General features: G+C 39.1%; 1 pseudogene; it reads left to right on the top strand.

The window, feature by feature from the left end:
* Positions 1 to 8,149: 8,149 nt before the first annotated feature.
* On the top strand, positions 8,150 to 22,369 carry LOC119528583 (annotated as a pseudogene).
* The last annotated feature ends 443 nt before the right edge of the window (positions 22,370 to 22,812 follow it).

Below are 22,812 nucleotides of genomic sequence, written 5' to 3'. Positions count from 1 at the left end.
GTAGCAGTGTATGATGTCGAAGGCCTGTCCTTCCTTAATTGTCTCACTTGGGGAAATTATTTAATCCAAGTCTCAGTTTTTCATCTGGGAAGTGGGTAAACTCCTTCACAGGGTGATTGTCATTTTAAAGAGATGCTGTGACTTAGTCCTCAGTCCAGTGCTAATACTTAGTAACCCAGCAAATATGAGCCAGCCTTATTATTTACAAAAAAAGAAAACAGAAATCACTCACAGTCCAACCCATCTAGATATTTTGGCATATTTCCCTCTAGTCTCTATATATCTTATAGTTCTAGTCTATATGCACTTACATATGATACATATTCCTGTACACATATTCTTTTTTTTACTAAATACATATTTATTGAATATTGAATTCTTTTGTCTTTTGAATAATAACATGGCATTGACTTTCTGCTTATTACAAAGAACAAAGGGAAATCAAATAAATTTTAAGATCAAATGAAAAATCTATGACAAGTGAAATGGATGAATGAACTCTAGGTAAAAAAATTAATTAGCTTATATTTTTGCCTATGCTTTGTTTCTTGATTGTTTATAATTTAAAAATTCCTTTTGTAATTAAAAGTCATTTTTATATTATAAGTATATTCTGATTATTCTAAAAGTTTAAGTAGATGTTTTTGCTGGAACTTTTCTTGATTCCAAATTGATAGCAATTTGCTCTTTGTGAAAAGTGGTAGTAGTAGCACAAGTCTGTTTCTTTGTTCAGGATCACCCTTGAGTGAGAAAGCCTGGAGAGATACATGTACTTAACTGTTAAACCACATAGTGCTGATTAATATAATGAACACAGAGATAGCAATTTAGAGATGGAAGAGATTTTAGTAATTTGTCTTGTTTTTAAACAAAAATCAACCCAGAATTGGTAATCAGAATATCAAGTTCTAGCCCTGCTCTCTCCATTTATAGTTTGACCATGTAAATCATATAGTTTCTTCAAACTCAGTGTTCTCATCTTTAAAAATGAAAACAATTACAAAAGTGACAAATCCTGTTTTCCTCCTAGTGTTGTGAAGATCAAGTAACATATTGAAATTTTGTTATTATACTTTTGTAATAATGATCTTTTTAATATTAATAAAAACAATGGCTTTAACTACTGCAACTACTTCTGCTATGACTGTTAATCTCTCAAATAAATGCCCTCATTACAAAAGTGAAAGCAGAGGCTTCATGCAAATACACATATTCTTTTTATATAGTTGAGATCATGTTATTTATTTTTAATCCTTTTCTCACTTAAGTTCTACCATAAACATTTTCTAATGTCTTTAAAATTTTCCAAAAACATTAACAGTATAATTATTATTAATTTTTATCATCAGTTTGGGTGTTAAAATCTTGTGTTAGTTTGTAAGTCATTGTTGTAAAAATAATTGTTTTAAATAAAGATTTTTAAATGACAAAACTGAATATCAAAATATTAACATTTCACACTTTAGATAAATTTGTCCACACATTAGACTTCAATTTTATGGCAAATTAATGTAATGGTCCACAGTTATACCATTTAACTAACAAATCAAAACCCAGCACACATAGTTTTACCATATACTAATAAATTGCATGATCCAGATATATGAAGTTTTTGCACAGTTTGAATGTGGATTAAAGATAAAAATTAAGGAAGTAGTTCTAACAAATATGGTTGGAAAATTTAAGGCAGAGTTTCATTAAATGACTTCTAGAAAGTGAAAAACATGATAAGAATCTTTAGGGAATGTTCCAGGCCAGTTGTCCTATTCAAGTTCATCCATTCTTAGTCTTCCAATTTCTGATAGACGGCTTCACATTTTCCTCACATATCCTGTGTTTTTGCCTCAGCCATTGTGCCTGACATCTTATCTTTCCCCAAATATTTATCATTCACTTGGAAGAAACTATTTCTTGACATCCCTTTTGATTTTATAGCAAGTAGTTAAGTATTAACACTTGGTCATTCCTTCATACAGCCATAAAATTGGAAAACTCAAGTTTATTTTTAGAGTGTTAAGATTTTTTTACTTTTCAGTACATTCTAGGAAATTCATTTACTTGGTTTTGGATTATCTACTAATGTAACAGTCAGCTCTCTAAGGTCTTTTGCTTTGTTTTTGCATAAATATTCTAACAATTATTATATATAAGTTAATACTTGGTCTTAAACCTAATATCCTAATACAAAATATAAAGTGATTTCTTCTTATTTACATTTTTATTTTATCTCCTTTGTTTTTACTCCTTTTTCTTAGCAAAGTTCTTTAGAAAATTTTCAGTTAGTTATTACTGTTTTGAAAAGCAAGAAAAAAATAATGATCTGTATTAATTCTGAGGAACACCATGGCCAACTATAAAATTTCAAGCTACAATTTTGTTTTTCAATTAAATAATAAAATATGTCAGCTTAAATTATCTTCTAAATTCAAAATTTTACTATATTTGCTTCCTTTCCACACTTTAGAATTGTACAGCATGATATTCAAATAATATTTGCTTTAGAATTTGAAACAGCAAAAACTTTATTTTATATGTGCATCAGATTTAATACTATATAAGACTTTGAATGTGAAATTCCCAGTTAAAATTGTGATGGGACTCTTAAAAAATAAAAAGAAAGAAAAGCAGTGTTCCTGAAAATAAATATCCCAAAATGATTCAGAAGAGTTAGATTTGACTAAAATTTTCTGCAGCCATAGGATGTAATAGGCTTCTTCAGAGTATGAAATTACTTTTGAAGTTATCCACTTAAATGTATGCATTTAAAACATTTTAAGAACTTCAATAACTACTATCTCTTTTGTGTATAGAAGTGATAAACACTGTCAGCCTTAAATTTTGTAGCTATCTGTTCCATTTATCAACTTTTTATGAAACAAAAGACAGTGGGAAAAACCAATCAGCACAAACATTTAACATATTACACTGCAAAAATGAGTACTAGTGGGAAAGTATTATTTTAATAGTATGATTATGCACTGTATTTGTAGTTATGTTTCATTTTGTCTCTTTCTCTCACCACACAAACACACACAACAGCCGTCTGTAAATTAAGAGGAGGTGTTCCTTTCTTACTAACTTTGATGTTAATGCTGGATCAGCTATGTTACAAAGCAATCTGACCCTTTCAGATTTGACTCATTTAAGGGACCTGATTCAACTGGGCTTGCCTATGCAGTAGGACCTGAATCCTGATCACTATTTGACTTGTCCAAGGGGGTACATTTGAAGTAAGTTATACCAGTGACATGCTTCTCTGGGAAATTTGGATTTGGAAGTGAGAAACGATTTTCTTGCCTAGACAGGGAGGTGAAATGCTCCACAGCTGCCAGCTGCTCTACCACACAGACCAGAAAAGGAAAGGAAGATGGGTTAGTGATGTGACATATAAGGTCCTGTGCACAGGATCAGGGACAGACACAAATTAAACACACTACAAGTGATAACTATTGTGTATTGTTTTTACATTTATTTCCTGAGTGTAGACAGAAGTGTTTTCTTTCTTTCTGTGCTTACCTTTTTTTTTTTTTTTTTTTTTTTTCCTTTTTCTTTTTAATTCTTCTAACTCTTCCCTGAATTTCTCTTCTGGGTCCAGAGAATTCAGAATGTACATGCTATCAAATGATATTTCTGAAACTTTACTGCAGACTGACTCAGAAAATAAGTCAAAAAATAAAGACTAAACTTTTACACAGCCTATTTTATTTAACTGGGTGCTTTCAAACAATTTCAAACTTCATAGAGTAGTAAATTAGAAGCAATTCAAACTAACTGAGGTGAAAGCTTATCTCAAATCAATGAGCAAGCAAGATTTATAAATGATTTTAAAAGCAATTAAATTGCCGTTTGTTCAAGTACCTAAAATATTCGGCCCCAGACATTCACACTGCTCTCAGAAATAAAGTCTTTGGACAGCATGATGCAAAAATACAGAATGATTTGTTCTGAACGCAGCAAGCTTTCAACAATCTTTTGAGGCTCAGACTTCTTCCTAGAATTGGAAGACTAATTGTTTTGGAACTAAAAAGCTGAGTCAAAATTTGGTCTTAAATTAGTTTCATTTATCAATTATTTGCTAGTATGCTATAAGTGGACTAATGGATTTGCTTTGCTTTATGAAAGTGACACAAAGGAAAAATGATTGACATTGTCAGTGTTAAACTTTTCCTGAGCCCTGTGCTCCTGGAAAACAGTGAAGGTTAAGAATGTCCCATTTGAAATGGGGAAAAATGCAGTAACGTTGGACTTCCCCACCTGGGTTGTTTCTGGTGTTCTCCCAAACATTGAGGACTGACAGTCTGGCAGGATAAGCCTTTGATCTTGGGGCATGCCCTTGTGAAGCTTGTTGCTGCAAAGGAGAGTCTGAGCCTACTTATAATTGTGCCTAATAGGAGTTTCCCCCAAAGAATCTCTTTGTTGCTCAGATGTGCCCCATCCCTCTCTCTAAGCCCACGCAGCAGGTGAACTCACTACCTCTCCCTTGATGTGGGACTTGACTCCCAGGGGTGTAAATCTTCCTGACAACGTGGGGCATGACTTCCGGGGATGAGCCTAGACCTGGCATCATGTGATTGATAAAATCTTCTTTACCAAAATAGGAAAGTGAAATGAAACAAAGAAAAGTTTCAGTGGCTGAGAGATTTCGAGTGGAGTCGAGAGGTCACTCGGGAGGGCATTCCTGTGTGCCATATTGATATCTTTTATTAGTTTTTGGTGCATTGGAATGGCTGGAGGGAAATACCCGAGGCTGTTGGGCTGCCGCTAGGTGGCCTTGATTCTTGGAGATGATTGCGTAGCTGTATAGCTTGCATGGTGTGACTGTGTGATCGTGGGAACCTCATGGTTCACACTCCCTTTGTCCAGTGTATGGACAGATGAGTTGAAAAATGGAGGCAAAGGCTAAGTGAAGAATAGTGTGGGATGGGAGATGATGGAATGTTTTGGGTGTTCCTTTTTCACTTTTATTTTTATTTATTTATTTATTTTTTTTGAAGTAAGAAAAATGTTCAGGGTTGATTCTGGGATGAATGTATAGCTATATGATGGTGCTGTGAATTGTGCACTGTGGATGATTGTAGGGTATATGAATATATCTCATAAAAACTATATTAAAAATTACAGAATTTGTAAAATTTTGCAATATATATTTCTTATTGTGCTGTAATTTTTAAATATATAGAAAACACTATACAATATTTTAAAACAGCCTTTTAAATTAAATTTATTGAGATCCCTAAAAAAAAAAAAATATAGAATCTCCCCTTTGTTTTTCCAGGAGAACACTTACTGAAAAGAACCATCCTTCCTCCATATGACTTAGATACAATTCATGGATGCCCTCCTTGTTTCTCTAAGAAAAGACCAGACAACCACTTTTAAAACTCTTATTCTTTGTCTCATAATAGATTAGCTGTATTATTCTGTCCCCACTGATCAATTAGCCAAAAACATGCTTATTAACTGACTTAACCAAAATTTAGTTAAGCTTCTCTCCTTTCCTCAGCTTCTCCACCACCCCAACTTTGACCAACCCTCAGCATATAACCCTATTTATTATTCCTGTTGCAATAGTCCCCTTCCCTCTCTTGTAAAATTCTTTCCCCTTTTTGCAATAAGACTTTTGAATGAATTCTCTCTTTATCTGTGTCTGGATTGGTTTTTATTTGACATCTAAGTTTTTGTCATTGGCATATATAAATTAATACATTTTGCTTGAGAGAGATGTTTCTCTGTTTCTATAACAGAAGTGAATAATTATCTTGGGTCTAACAAAGAACTATTGATTGTGGTTTTATGTACCTTCTCTTTCCTTAAGGTTGGCTTTAAAGTACCTTTTTTGTAAAACTTCAAAAAACATTTTTAAAATGAATTTTAGTTCCTGAAGACCAATTAAGAGCTAAGCAATAAATTTTTCTGTAAAGCTAAATTTCCTTAACTTAAGCAGACCTATTAATTATGCTATAAAATTATATCACACATGAGGGCAGAGAATGGAGAGCTGATGACTAATTTTTGCAGAATATGTAATAAAGTTGACTATAAATGTTTGGAAATGGGTAGAGGTGATTGTGAAAATAATAGTGCGTGTAGATTAACAGCAATGAAATGTGGGTGTGATTGTAGTTGAAAGGGAAGTTTTAGGGTTGTGTATGTCTTTAGACAGAAAGCCAGAGGATGAAACATGGGACTGTATAATAACATATAACATTTTCACATGAGGGTGAAAATGTTCTAGGATTGATTGTAGTAATGAATGCAAAACTCTGTGGATATACTAGAAGACATTGATTATACACTTAGGATGGATTTTATCATATGAATTTACCTAAAAACTGCTTTAAAATTATATTACATGTATTAGTATATGATCAGAAGAGTTAATAACCTAGAGAATATTTTAATGTCCCATTCTTGAAGAACTTTTTCTTTCAAATCGAGTTTAAAACTGTCCTTTCCTTCAATGAAATCCCATCATTTCATAAGAGGTTGCATTTCCTGAAAATCCCTCTTGCTCTTTTTCTACTACTTTTGACACCATTAATTTTTACATATTATCTAACCAGGTTTGTGGTGGAGCAGAAAGGGCATTTGATATGGAATCATGCAAGCTTGGGTTCAAATGCAGGTTTTGCCATTTATTTTCAGTTTGAACTCTGGCAAATAATATAACCTGTCTATTTGTAAAATGGGGATAATAAATTTATCTTGCAAGATTGGCAAGAGGATTAATTAAGATAAAGATGCAGGATTCAGCATAAAGTGACTGGAGCTTAATAAACAATGATCCCTGTGTCTTCCTTGGAATGAACTGCTGAGAACTTTATAGAATACTCAGAAAGTGCCTGATAATGAAGTCTAGATAGAAAGCCATAAATATGGTTAAAGTATAGAATAACTGATATTATCTTTATGATTCTGTGTGAGAGCAGTTAGTTAATTCTCCATTTTCTTCTAGGAGAGCATATAGATAGAATTATTAATGTAAATCTATAAAACAAATCATGTTCTGTGTAGTCATTCTTACCATCCTGATTCCTTCCTTTGTTTTCTTTTAAAATATGGATTTGAGGCAGTTTATTTTATTTCCCACTATCTATCATGTACAGTCCTTTTACTTACTGAAATCTGCAAAATTAATACTTCGGGTGAAAAAATGATGAAACAAAACGATAGACATTGGGAACAACTGGATAATATACTTCTCAAGTATTATGAATTAACTGGATCCCTGCATTTCCTTTCCATTTAGAATTCTTGTTTAATTTTGTTTCTAGTTTTTTTTAATATTATGGTCTACAGAAATTGAAAGTACTTGGCCATTAAATGATATGTTATAGTAATAATGGACGTCACATTTTAGGCAATTAAAAAACACAAAATGCAAAGTGATTTGCAATCACTTATTCATTCAACACCTACTGTCTCCAGACTATATTCCACATTAATGAAATGCCAAACAGCTTTCCCAAGTGTCGGTTCCATTCTACACTCCTATCAACAGTGTGGAAGTTCCAGTTGCTTCATAAACTCATGAAGACTGGGTATTGACAGTTTTTAATGGCAGACATTCCTATAGGTGGTAGTGATAACATTGTATGTTTTTATATGGAATATGACTTTAATATGAACCATAAAAAGTTTGAGCACCTTTTCATATAATTACCTCTTTTGTCAAATGCTGTTTCAAGTCCCTTATATTTTTTCTATTGATATAACTCCCTTATTTAAAAATGCTGATTAATTGGAGTCACTTATATATTCTGGACATGAGAGCTTTTCAGCTATATGTTTTGCAATTATTCTCATTTCTGTCACTTGCTTTTTCACTCTTCTGATAAAAAGAATTTGTTTTAATGCAGCATAATTTATCAGCCTATTTTTTTCACAGATATTTGTGTGTGTATGAATTATCCAAGTTTATGAAGATATTTTCTCTGACTCTTTCTAGAAGCTTTATTGTTTTACCTTTAAGATTTAAATATAAATTCAGCCTGTAATTGGTTTTTTAGGGTTTGAAATATGTGTCAAATGTCATTTGTTTTCTATATGTACCATTTATTGAAAATTATTAGAAAACCAAACTTTCCTCACTACTTTACTTGCTATTTTTATCAAACATCAATTGTTCAGCTCTTTCTCATCTCGGAAGATGGAGGGTGAAAAGGCTGAAAAGCCGGCAACTATGGAGAAGAAACCTGAGGCCAAGAAGGCTGATGCCAGTGGCAAGGCTAAAAAGAGTAGCCTCAAAACCAAAAAGCCCAAAAAAGAGAAGCCTCACTGCAGTTGAAACCCAGTTCTCGTCAGAGGAATTAGCAGATATTCCCGATCTGCAATGTATTCCAGAAGGCCATGTACAAGAGGAAGTATTCAGCAGCTAAATTCAGGATTGAAAAGAAAAAGGAGAAGGTTCTTGCTACTGTCATAAAACCCGTTGGTGGTGACAAAAATGAAGGCACCAGAGTGGTTAAACTTTGCAAAATGCCTAGATATTATCCTACTGAAGATGTGCCTCAGAAGCTGTTGAGCCATGGCAAAAAACCCTTCAGTCAGCATGTGAGAAAGCTGCAATCCAGCATCACTCCCAGGACCACTCTGATCATCCTCACTGGTTGCCATAGGGGCAAGAGAGTGGTTTTACTGAAGCAGCTGGGCAGTGGCTTGCTACTTGTGACTGGACCCCTGGTCCTCAATCGAGTTCCGCTGCGTAGGGCACACCAGAAATTTGTCATTGCTGTTATGGTGCCCGTGAGTTAAAGTATGAGACAGACAAACAGAATTTAAAGAGCCTTTATTAGCCGGCCGGCGACTGCTCACTGTCACTCCACGCAGGGAGTTCAGTGAGCAGCCCCGACCTGAGTGTGCTTGAGACTTATATAGGCAGAAACCACACCCTGAAAATGCAAGCAAGCTATTTTGACAGAAGCAGAGTTGGCGGTTAATTAATGGTTGCTTAAGATCTTTAGCAAGGTTGAGAAATTTTCTCAACATCAGCACAATGGTTAATTGTTGAAACGGTTACGCTTGGCTGATGCATACAGCTGCAAGTCTCACTCCCTAAAACGGTACAGTTTCACTCCCTTCTTCTCAGGGCTTAATGCTTACTTTGCAGTCATTGCCAGTTGAGGGGGAAGGGGACTCTCCTGTTACAGATTAAGGGGAGGGGGCCCACTTCATTCCTCACTGGTTTTTAGGGAGAATCAAATCATTGTTTCTTCTGAGGGTAAGTATTGATATTGAGACTGCAAAACCATGAGCTTTACACTTTGAATATGTCATTGGATAAATTTAACTAAACTGTGTATAACACAGGGGCCTATGATTAAGGCTAACATGAGAAGAGCCAGGGGTTCGGCAATTGCTGATATTAAGGTAGTTAGCCATGGAGATTGAGAAAATATACTTTTAAACTAATTTCCATCCTTTTTCCTTTGCTCTTCTCTATCCTGTAGTCTCTTCCGGAGTTGGCTTAAACTTTCTTTAATTACACCTGAGTGGTTAGTATAAAAACAGCATGCTTCACCTAAGGCTAGACAAAGCCCTCCCTGCTTTAAGAATACAAGGTCGAGTCCCCTCCGATTCTGGAGCACTACTTCTGCTAATGAGCTTAAGAACACCTAAAATTTAGTAATGCTCTTTTTTAAGGTTTTTAGATTCTGGTTAATTTGGGCACTAAGGGTTTGAAAATGCTGATTTCCTGTAACGAGTGCCGTGGTTCCTACTGTGGCTGCTCAGGCCACCCTAAGTTGAATGAGCACCAGCACTAACACAGGTCCTTCTCACTTGACTCATTTGAGGTTAGTCAGCCCGAGATGTTCCCTACCTCCCTCACCATAGTATTAGTATACCTGGGGAAGGACATGAGTGAGAATGCACAGCCCTGGAGCTTTAGGTTTCATAAGGGTGGGGGGGGTGGTATAAGCATGGAGTTAACCTTGTTGTACACACAAACCATGTTTCTTTAGGTGCTGCTAAGTAGTGTTTATAACGACCTGCAGAGCTGTCACTGAAAATGGTTACAGAGGCACAAGAATTAGCGTAAGAAGTAGATGGAATTGAGGGGACTGGTCTGAATAGTGAATAACACTTCAGGGTCATATCCTGATACATATAGGCGCAATCCCCACGTTTTTCCCCCCAACCACTGGGAATTTTCCCAAAACTGCTGTGGTTCAAAAGTAACAGTTACAGTTTCTAATTTCACAATTCTTAATAGGAGCTTCTGGCCTTTTATTCCTTGTGACCCTTAACAGATGGTCTACATTTTTTCATGGGGCTATAGTTTCACAATTCCACCTTTTACAAAAGTACTCTCCCTCCTCCCCACACGGTGAGGTACCTTCCTCTGTGGTACCTTCCTGCGGACAGATATAATATTGGCTATGCAGCAGCCCCTCTTCTAAGGGTAACTCACCACAGCCGTAGCCTGTCACCTCTGGTGGTTCCCCCTCTCTCCCTTTTGGCAACATCCAGGTTTCTTTTTTTTTTTTTAACGAGATTACATAGGTTAAAAAGAAATTTAGGGCTGCCAGGGGTGCTGACCTGGCTGACCACTGTTCCATTAATGGTGCGAGTTAACTTCCACATATAATTAGTGGCTTGATGGGGGTTTTTGGTGGCTAATATTGATACCAGAGTTAGTATTATGGTGTACGTTGTTGTAGCCAAATCTTTAGGGGATTTGAGGTCTTCTGGACGGACCATCCTGTGTTCTGGTCGGAGTCTGCCTTTTAACTTGTGAGTGATGTATTTAAAATCTTTTACCTGAGACTGCACAGCAGTTGGTGTGCTTAGGATTACTTGATAAGGTCCAGCCTAGTGTGCCTTGAGGGAGGAGGGAGTCCTTTTCCTGATCCACACTAAATCACCAGTTTCAGCAGTAGGGGTTTCTTCTTTCGCGGTGTCAGGTTTCGGGCAGTGGGCGCGGATGGTGTGATGGATGTTTTTGGAGTTGTAGTGTAAGGCCTGTAGGGACTTGAGAAGTTTAGAGGTAGACAGGGAGGTGAGCTGCTCCTCCCCTAACTTGGGGAGGAGTGGGTGTGGCCTGCTGAACATGGCTTCATATGGAGTAATACCTTTTACATAAGGGGTACACCTAGCTTTAAGTAAGACAAACAGAAGGAGGTGCACCCAGTTTCCGCCAGTCTCCAATTTAAGTTTGGTGAGGGTTTCCTTAAGCTTCTGATTGATTCTTTCTACCTGCCCTGAGCTTTGTGGTTTGTATATGCAGTGTAATTTCCATTTGATTCTCAAAGCCTTTACCAAGGTTTGGGTAACTTGGGCTATAAAAGCCAGACCATTGTCAGACCCTATTGCTACTGGTAGGCCAAACCAAGGGACAATGTTAGCCAATAATTTCTTAGCTACTACCTGAGCTGACTCTGACCAAGTTGGGTAGGCCTCAACCCATCCTGAGAAAGTGTTCAGCGGCACAAGTAAGTACTTGTATTCCCCTGGTCCTGGAGACAGTTTCGTAAAGTTTATTTCCCATTGCTCTCCTGGGAGCTGACCTTTTAGGTGGTGACCAGGGACAGCAGGGGTACTTACATGACTTGGGCTGACTTGAGCACAGACGTGACATTTTCTGCTTACCTCTTTTGCTACCTGAAAAAGCTTAGGTATGTAAAAGTTAGTTCTTAGCAATTCAGCTAATTTTGTCCCTCCCAGGTGTGTACTTTGATGCGTTTGTAAAATTAAGTCTCTTTTCAGTGCCTCTGGTAGGAGGATTCTAGAGTTTGGGAGGACTTTTCACCCCTTTGGATTATTTTTAGCTTGGAGTTCTTGACCTAGACAGACAGACGTCAGAGTCTGAGTAAGCTGGAGCAGCTTTTAATACCCAGGGTGGTAGGAGGGGCAAGACTTGAAGGGGCGCCACTGGTTTTATGGCCACTTCTTTGGCCATTTGGTCAGCAAACACATTTTCCTTGGCTTTGGGTGTACTGCTCTGGGAAGCCAAAGGGCTATTAAAAGCTCTGGTATTTCTGAGGCATTTTTCCTTGGCCCCTCAGAGAGCTTTGGTGAGGGCTATTAGCTCAGTTTTTTGTGCAGACGTACCTTAGAGGCTGTTACTACTGCCGCTTCAGCAACCCGAGTCCCGTCTTGAATGAAACTGCTCCCGTTAGTATAGAGAGTTTCATCTGGGTTTTGAAGCAGCAGATTAGTTAGGTCTTCAGGCAGTTTGGTGGTAGCTGCTAAGGTTTTGACACAGTCATGAATGGGTTGGCTGGGATTATTCTTTGGCAGCAAAGTAGCTGGGTTTAAAGCTGAGGTTTGAAGAAAGTTTATTTTGGCTGGATCACGGAGAAGGACTTGGTATTGAGTAATTTTTGCATTAGAGAGCCACCTGTACGGGGGGCTTTTGAGGAGGGTTTTGACCATGTGGGGGGCGATGATTTGCAGTTCTTGCCCAAATGTGAGTTTAGAGGCTTCTTTAACTAGCAGGGCGGTGGCCACAATGGCTCAGAGGCAGTTAGGCCAACCTGCTGCAACAGGATCGAGGTGCTTTGAAAGATAAGCCACGACCCATTTCCATGGCTCTAAACGCTGTGTTAACACTTTCTTTGCTGTCCCTTGTGCCTCGGCTACATGCAGCTGGAATGGTTTTCTGAGATCTGGGAGTGCTAAGGCTGGGGCTTGAGTAAGTGCCTTTTTAAGAGTCTGGAAGGCTCCTTCCTCCTTATCAGTTTAAGTTAGCTCTGAGTCCTTCCCCCCAGTACTGGCATAAAGAGGGCGGGCTATTTTGGCAACCCCAAGAATCCATAGCCGGCAATACCCAACCTCTCCTAAAAACTCCTGGACTTGCTGCTTTGTCCAGGGTGCTGGAATTTGGAGGATGGCTTGAATGCGTTTATCAGACAATGTTCTCTTTCCTTCAGTTATATTGTACCCAAGATAAGAGGCTTGTGAAACTCAAAGCTGTGCCTTTTTTTTTTTTAAGTCTTCGGAACTTTCCCCATTATTGAAGACTCGTTGAGCAACCTTCACCAACTCACTCAGCACTTTTCCCTTAAAGCCTTCTAACTTTTGTAACTTTTTTCTCATATCTGGGGCTGACTGGGCTACAAAGGCAATATTAATTGCTCATCTGTTTTCTGGCGCCTCCGGATCTACAGGGGTGTATAATCAGTAAGCCTCCTGGAGGTGCTCTAGAAAAGCAGTGGGGGACTCAGTAGCCCCCTGAGTCACCTCAATTACTTTGGACATACTTGTAGGCCTCCACACCACTGCTCGGAGAACCCCCATTAGAGTCTGGCGGTACCGTTCGAAAGCCTCCTTACCTTGATTCATGTTAGGGTCCCACAGGGGTCGGGTGAAAGGAAAAACAGCCTTGAGGCAGTCTACTTCTGGGGTTGGCAGACCGTCTGGCCCCATGACTAATTTTCATCCCTGGGCATGGATTCTCTCTCTCCTCTGACATGAAAAGGGTTTGCAGAAGTTGTTGTCAGTCATCCCATGTGGGCTGATGGGTAAAGAAAATGGAATCCAACAAAGAGATTAGTCCTTGGGGTTTTGAGAGAAAGAGGGGTTTTGATTTTCTTAATTGTACCAGTCACTGGTGGAAAAAAGAACATAGACCATAAAGGGTTTTGGGTCTTCAGGTGGGCCCTGAATGACTTGTCTCAGGGGTAGTTGAGCGGGGACAAGGACCTGACCATGCGACTCATACGAACTTCTGGAATGGGTGTGGGGGGGCTGGAGAGAGTTGCTGGGGGCATAGTGGAATCTGGAGTAGGAATAAGGGGTCCTCCTAAACTCAGGGTAGGGGGCCCTGAACTGGAAGCAATGGGGCCCTGGGCTAGGAACAGGGTCCTGGACTGGGAGGAGAGGGTTCCAGGCTAAGGGTGGAGGGCCCTGGGCTGGGGGCAGAGGGCTCTGGGCTGGGGGTAGAGGGCCCTATGGAATAAGGTGGGGGCTGTGATAAGGGGGGACTGTCCTGTGAGGGGTTGAGGACTGGGGGCCTTTTGGATGGCCCCTTTAAAACAAGCACACTTCGCTCTTTGGATGGTTTAGGTGGTGAGCAAGTTTTAAGCCATTTGGGGCTGTCAGTAAGGACGTCGATCCAGGTTTCAATATAGGGAATCTGATTTGGATGTCCTGGTCTTTCATAAATAACTTTTTGATCCTGAAAAGCAATCGGCACATTTAGGTACCCTGGGGGGATCAATTAGAGTCTGGAAAAGTTGGCCATTTAAGCTTGCAAAGGGTCCGAAGAGTTCCTGGATTGACTGTGGCACCCAACCCTGCAGCTCGTCGGCAGAAGTCCTGAAAATTTTTTAAAAAACACTGCAACAGAGAGCAAGCAGAAGCAGATGGAGACTGACCCATTGCGGGACTGATGGTTTACAAAACAGAAACAGAGCTTCATGAGGCGGGGCAAGATGGCAGACTGGTGAGCTGTATGTTTTAGTTACTCCTCCAGGAAAGTAGGTAAAAAGCCAGGAACTGCGTGGACTGGACACCACAGAGCAATCTGTCTTTGGGCATACTTCATACAACACTCATGAAAACGTGGAACTGCTGAGATCAGCGAAATCTGTAAGTTTTTGCGGCCAGGGGACCCGCGCCCCTCCCTGCCAGGCTCAGTCCCGGGGGAGGAGGGGCTGTCAGCTCCGGGAAGGAGAAGGGAGAATTGCAGTGGCTGCTCTTATCGGAAACTCATTCTACTGATTCAAACTCCAACCATAGATAGACTGAGACCAGACACCAGAGACTCTGAGAGCAGCCAGCCCAGCAGAGAGGAGACAGGCATAGAAAAAAAACAACACGAAAAACTCCAAAATAAAAGCAGAGGATTTTTGGAGTTCTGGTGAACACAGAAAGGGGAAGGGCGGAGATCAGACCTTGAGGCGCATATGCAAATCCCGAAGCAAAGCTGATCTCTCTGCCCTGTGCACCTTTCCTTAATGGCCCTGGTTGCTTTGTCTTTTAGCATTTCAATAACCCATTAGATCTCTGAGGAGGGCCGTTTTTTTTTTTGTTTTTTTTTTTTTTTAATCCTTTTTGCTTTTTCTAAAACAATTACTCTAAGAAGCTCAATACAGAAAGCTTCAAAGAATTGAAATATGGGCACGTCAAGTCAAGAGCAGAACTAAGAGAGCTCTGAGACAAAAGGCAATAATCCAGTGGCTGAGAAAATTCACTAAACAATACAACTTCCCAAGAAAAGGGGGGTGTCCGCTCACAGCCACCATCCTGGTGGACAGGAAACACTCCTGCCCATCGCCAGCCCCATAGCCCAGAGCTGCCCCAGACAACCCAGTGTGACGGAAGTGCTTCAAATAACAGGCACACACCACAAAACTGGGCGTGGACATTAGCCTTCCCTGCAACCTCAGCTGAATGTCCCAGAGCTGGGAAGGGGGAGCAGTGTGAATTAACAGAGCCCCATTCAGCCATCATTTGAGCAGACTGGGAGCCTCCCAACACAGCCCAGCAGCCCAGAACTGCCCTGGGGGGACGGCACTCACCTGTGACATAGCACAGTCATCCCTCAACAGAGGACCCGGGGTGCACGGCCTGGAAGAGGGGCCCACTTGCAAGTCTCAGGAGCCATACGCCAATACCAAAGACTTGTGGGTCAGTGGCAGAGACAAACTGTGGCAGGACTGAACTGAAGGATTAGACTATTGCAGCAGCTTTAAAACTCTAGGATCATCAGGGAGATTTGATTGTTAGGGCCACCCCCCCTCCCCGACTGCCCAGAAACACGCCCCACATACAGGGCAGGCAACACCAACTACACACGCAAGCTTGGTACACCAATTGGGCCCCACAAGACTCACTCCCCCACTCACCAAAAAGGCTAAGCAGGGGAGAACTGGCTTGTGGAGAACAGGTGGCTCGTGGACGCCACCTGCTGGTTAGTTAGAGAAAGTGTACTCCACGAAGCTGTAGATCTGATAAATTAGAGATAAGGACTTCAACTGGTCTACAAACCCTAAAAGAACCCTATCAAGTTCAGCAAATGCCACGAGGCCAAAAACAACAGAAAATTATAAAGCATATGAAAAAACCAGACGATATGGATAACCCAAGCCCAAGCACCCAAATCAAAAGACCAGAAGAGACACAGCACCTAGAGCAGCTACTCAAAGAACTAAAGATGAACAATGAGACCATAGTACGGGATATGAAGGAAATCAAGAAGACCCTAGAAGAGCATAAAGAAGACATTGCAAGACTAAATAAAAAAATGGATGATCTTATGGAAATTAAAGAAACTGTTGACCAAATTAAAAAGATTCTGGACACTCATAGTACAAGACTAGAGGAAGTTGAACAACGAATCAGTGACCTGGAAGATGACAGAATGGAAAATGAAAGCATAAAAGAAAGAATGGGGAAAAAAATTGAAAAACTCGAAATGGACCTCAGGGATATGATAGATAATATGAAACGTCCGAATATAAGACTCATTGGTGTCCCAGAAGGGGAAGAAAAGGGTAAAGGTCTAGGAAGAGTATTCAAAGAAATTGTTGGGGAAAACTTCCCAAATCTTCTAAACAACATAAATACACAAATCATAAATGCTCAGTGAACTCCAAATAGAATAAATCCAAAAAAACCCACTCCGAGACATATACTGATCATACTGTCAAACATAGAAGAGAAGGAGCAAGTTCTGAAAGCAGCAAGAGAAAAGCAATTCACCACATACAAAGGAAACAGCATAAGACTAAGTAGTGACTACTCAGCAGCCACCATGGAGGCAAGAAGGCAGTGGCACGATATATTTAAAATTCTGAGTGAGAGGAATTTCCAGCCAAGAATACTTTATCCAGCAAAGCTCTCCTTCAAATTTGAGGGAGAGCTTAAATTTTTCACAGACAAACAAATGCTGAGAGAATTTGCTAACAAGAGACCTGCCCTACTGGAGATACTAAAGGGAGCCCTACAGACAGAGAAACAAAGACAGGACAGAGAGACCTGGAGAAAGGTTCATTACTAAAGAGATTCGGTATGGGTACAATAAAGGATATTAATAGAGAGAGGTAAAAATATGGCAAACATAATCCAAAGGATAAGATGGCCGATTCAAGAAATGCCTTCACGGTTTTAACGTTGAATGTAAATGGATTAAACTCCCCAATTAAAAGATATAGATTCGCAGAATGGATCAAAAAAAATGAACCATCAATATGTTGCATACAAGAGACTCATCTCAGACACAGGGACACAAAGAAACTGAAAGTGAAAGGATGGAAAAAAATATTTCATGCAAGCTACAGCCAAAAGAAAACAGGTGTAGCAATATTAATCTCAGATAAAATAGACTTCAAATGCAGGGATGTTTTGAGAGACAAAGAAGGCCACTACATACTAATAAAAGGGGCAATTCAGCAAGAAGAAATAACAATCGTAAATGTCTATGCACCCAATCAAGGTGCCACAAAATACACGAGAGAAACATTGGCAAAACTAAAGGAAGCAATTGATGTTTCCACAATAATTGTGGGAGACTTCAACACATCACTCTCTCCTATAGATAGATCAACCAGACAGAAGACCAATAAGGAAATTGAAAACCTAAACAATCTGATAAATGAATTAGATTTAACAGACATCTACAGGACATTACATCCCAAATCACCAGGATACAGATACTTTTCTAGTGCTCACGGAACTTTCTCCAGAATAGATCATATGCTGGGACATAAAACAAGCCTCAATAAATTTAAAAAGATTGAAATTATTCAAAGCACATTCTCTGACCACAATGGAATACAATTAGAAGTCAATAACCATCAGAGACTTAGAAAATTCACAAATACCTGGAGGTTAAACAACACACTCCTAAACAATCAGTGGGTTAAAGAAGAAATAGCAAGAGAAATTGCTAAATATATAGAGACGAATGAAAATGAGAACACAACATACCAAAACCTATGGGATGCAGCAAAAGCAGTGCTAAGGGGGAAATTTATAGCACTAAACGCATATATTAAAAAGGAAGAAAGAGCCAAAATCAAAGAACTAATGGATCAACTGAAGAAGCTAGAAAATGAACAGCAAACCAATCCTAAACCAAGTACAAGAAAAGAAATAACAAGGATTAAAGCAGAAATAAATGACATAGAGAACAAAAAAACAATAGAAAGGATAAATATCACCAAAAGTTGGTTCTTTGAGAAGATCAACAAGATTGACAAGCCCCTAGCTAGACTGACAAAATCAAAAAGAGAGAAGACCCATATAAACAAAATAATGAATGAAAAAGGTGACATAACTGCAGATCCTGAAGAAATTAAAAAAATTATAAGAGGATATTATGAACAACTGTATGGCAACAAACTGGATAATGTAGAAGAAATGGACAATTTCCTGGAAACATATGAACAACCTAGACTGACCAGAGAAGAAATAGAAGACCTCAGCCAACCCATCACAAGCAAAGAGATCCAATCAGTCATCAAAAATCTTCCCACAAATAAATGCCCAGGGCCAGATGGCTTCACAGGGGAATTCTACCAAACTTTCCAGAAAGAACTGACACCAATCTTACTCAAACTCTTTCAAAACATTGAAAAAAATGGAACACTACCTAACTCATTTTATGAAGCTAACATCAATCTAATACCAAAACCAGGCAAAGATGCTACAAAAAAGGAAAACTACCGGCCAATCTCCCTAATGAATATAGATGCAAAAATCCTCAACAAAATACTTGCAAATCGAATCCAAAGACACATTAAAAAAATCATACACCATGACCAAGTGGGGTTCATTCCAGGCATGCAAGGATGGTTCAACATAAGAAAAACAATCAATGTATTACAACACATTAAAAACTCGAAAGGGAAAAATCAATTGATCATCTCAATAGATGCTGAAAAAGCATTTGACAAAATCCAACATCCCTTTTTGATAAAAACACTTCAAAAGGTAGGAATTGAAGGAAACTTCCTCAACATGATAAAGAGCATATATGAAAAACCCACAGCCAGCATAGTACTCAATGGTGAGAGACTGAAAGCCTTCCCTCTAAGATCAGGAACAAGACAAGGATGCCCGCTGTCACCACTGTTATTCAACATTGTGCTGGAAGTGCTAGCCAGGGCAATCCGGCAAGACAAAGAAATAAAAGGCATCCAAATTGGAAAAGAAGAAGTAAAACTGTCATTGTTTGCAGATGATATGATCTTATATCTAGAAAACCCTGAGAAATCGACGATACAGCTACTAGAGCTAATAAACAAATTTAGCAAAGTAGCGGGATACAAGATTAATGCACATAAGTCAGTAATGTTTCTATATGCTAGAAATGAACAAACTGAAGAGACACTCAAGAAAAAGATACCATTTTCAATAGAAACTAAAAAAATCAAATACCTAGGAATAAACTTAACCAAAGATGTAAAAGACCTATACAAAGAAAACTACATAACTCTACTAAAAGAAATAGAAGGGGACCTTAAAAGATGGAAAAATATTCCATGTTCATGGATAGGAAGGCTAAATGTCATTAAGATGTCAATTCTACCCAAACTCATCTACAGATTCAATGCAATCCCAATCAAAATTCCAACAACCTACTTTGCAGACTTGGAAAAGCTAGTTATCAAATTTATTTGGAAAGGGAAGATGCCTCGAATTGCTAAAGACACTCTAAAAAGAAAAACGAAGTGGGAGGACTTACACTCCCTGACTTTGAAGCTTATTATAAAGCCACAGTTGCCAAAACAGCATGGTACTGGCACAAAGATAGACATATAGATCAATGGAATCGAATTGAGAATTCAGAGATAGACCCTCAGATCTATGGCCGACTGATCTTTGATAAGGCCCCCAAAGTCACCGAACTGAGCCATAATGGTCTTTTCAACAAATGGGGCTGGGAGAGTTGGATATCCATATCCAAAAGAATGAAAGAGGACCCCTACCTCACCCCCTACACAAAAATTAACTCAAAATGGACCAAAGATCTCAATATAAAAGAAAGTACCATAAAACTCCTAGAAGATAATGTAGGAAAACATCTTCAAGACCTTATATTAGGAGGCCACTTCCTAGACTTTACACCCAAAGCACAAGCAACAAAAGAGAAAATAGATAAATGGGAACTCCTCAAGCTTAGAAGTTTCTGCACCTCAAAGGAATTTCTCAAAAAGGTAAAGAGGCAGCCAACTCAATGGGAAAAAATTTTTGGAAACCATGTATCTGACAAAAGACTGATATCTTGCATATACAAAGAAATCCTACAACTCAATGACAGTAGTACAGACGGCCCAATTATAAAATGGGCAAAAGATATGAAAAGACAGTTCTCTGAAGAGGAAATACAAATGGCCAAGAAACACATGAAAAAATGTTCAGCTTCACTAGCTATTAGAGAGATGCAAATTAAGACCACAATGAGATACCATCTAACACCGGTTAGAATGGCTGCCATTAAACAAACAGGAAACTACAAATGCTGGAGGGGATGTGGAGAAATTGGAACTCTTATTCATTGTTGGTGGGACTGTATAATGGTTCAGCCACTCTGGAAGTCAGTCTGGCAGTTCCTTAGAAAACTAGATATAGAGCTACCATTCGATCCAGCGATTGCACTTCTCGGTATATACCCGGAAGATCGGAAAGCAGTGACACGAACAGATATCTGCACGCCAATGTTCATAGCAGCATTATTCACAATTGCCAAGAGATGGAAACAACCCAAATGTCCTTCAACAGATGAGTGGATAAATAAAATGTGGTATATACACACGATGGAATACTACGCGGCAGTAAGAAGGAACGATTTGGTGAAACATATGACAACATGGATGAACCTTGAAGACATAATGCTAAGCGAAATAAGCCAGGCACAAAAAGAGAAATATTATATGCTACCACTAATGTGAACTTTGAAAAATGTAAAACAAATGGTTTATAATGTAGAATGTAGGGGAACTAGCAGTAGAGAGCAATTAAGGAAGGGGGAACAATAATCCAAGAAGAACAGATAAGCTATTTAACGTTCTGGGGATGCCCAGAAATGACTATGGTCTGTTAATTTCTGATGGATGTAGTAGGAACAAGTTCACTGAAATGTTGCTATATTATGTAACTTTCTTGGGATAAAGTAGGAACATGTTGGAAGTTAAGCAGTTATCTTAGGTTAGTTGTCTTTTTCTTACTCCCTTGTTATGGTCTCTTTGAAATGTTCTTTTATTGTATGTTTGTTTTCTTTTTAACTTTTTTTTTCATACAGTTGATTTAAAAAAGAAGGGAAAGTTAAAAAAAAAAAAAAAAACAGAAACAGAACAGAACAAAGACACTAACAACAAAACACAAAACAGAGACTAGGTCTGCGCTAAGAGACCAATTCCGAACCTGAACCAGAACCTGAACCTGAGGCCACCAGCCACCGTCGTGGTCCGAGGCTGGGTCTCAGAGTTATGGCTGCATCCAGCCCTCTTAAAGACGCTAAAGGGGTACCCCACCAGACCAGATTAGAGATTTCTTACCATTGTGGGCCCATGTCCAGATGGCTTCAGAGGCAGATTTTTGAATTTCAAGGCTTGACCACCCGACTCTCCACCGGGACTGAGGAACGTCTCTCAGCATGTGCCCCCTGGGGGAGGGCCGGTAGTCAGACCTTATCTCGACTGATGAGCCTCAGCAAATGCCGAGGATATCTTGCTGGGGCCTCCAAATGTTATGGTGCCTGCGAGTTAAAGTACGAGACAGCCAAACAGAATTTAAGAACCTTTATTAGCCGGCCAGCGACTGCTCACTGTCACTCCGCGCAGGGAGTTCAGTAAGCAGCCCTAACCTGCATGTGCTTGAGACTTATACAGGCAGAAACTACACCCTGAAAATGCAAGCAAGCTATTTTGACAGAAGCAGAGTTGGCGGTTAATTAATGGTTGCTTAAGATCTTTAGCAAGGTTGAGAAATTTTCTCAACATCAGCGCAATGGTTAATTGTTGAAACAGTTATGCTTGGCTAATGCATACAACTGCAAGTCTCACTCCCTAAAACGGTACAGTTTCACTCCCTTCTTCTTAGGGCTTAATGCTTACTCTGCAGTCATTGCCAGTTGAGGGGGAAGGGGACTCTCCTGTTACAGATTAAGGGGAGGGGGCCCACTTCAATTGCCACCTCCACCAAAATTGACGTAAGTATTGTGAAAATCCCAAAACATCTCACTGATGCTTACTTCAAGAAGAAGAAGCTGCGTAAGCCCAGACACCAGGAAGGTGAGATCTTCCACACAGAGAAAGAGAAATATGAGCTTACAGAGCAGCGCAAGGTTGATCAGAAAACTGTGGACTCACAACTTATGCCAAAAATCAAAGCTGTTCCTCAGCTCCAAGGCTTTCTGCGTTCTGTGTTCTCTCTCACAAATGGAGTTTATCCTCACAAATTGGTGTTCTAAACTTCTTGCAAAGAACCTAATTAAATAACTGATACATTTAAAAAAAAATCAATTGTTCGATGTGGTAGGTTTGCTTCTGAATTCTCTTTATCCTAGTACCAATATCACAGTGTCTTAATTAGTGTAGCTTTATAATAAATATTTATATTTGAGAGACTGTCAGACACTCCTCTTTGTTATTTGTCTTCAAGAGTCTTGTTTATTCATTTTTTGAAGCTCCATGCATATTTCAGAATAAGCTTGCCAATTTCCAATCAGGAAAAAAAAAATACCACTGGGATTTTGTTTGGGATTCCATTGAATCTTTTAATTTATTTAGGCATAATGCTATTTGTATAATGTTGATTCACCCAGTCATATACATGGTATATCTTTACATTTGCCTGGGCCTTCTTAATATTTCTCAGTAGTACTTTATGTTTTGGGGATAGATTTATTTCTATGCATGTGAT

This window comes from Choloepus didactylus, chromosome 3 (genome assembly GCF_015220235.1).
Source record: "Choloepus didactylus isolate mChoDid1 chromosome 3, mChoDid1.pri, whole genome shotgun sequence".
NCBI lineage: Eukaryota > Metazoa > Chordata > Mammalia > Pilosa > Megalonychidae > Choloepus > Choloepus didactylus.
Note: the sequence above shows the minus strand (reverse complement) of the source record. Positions and strands in the feature narration are given on the sequence as shown.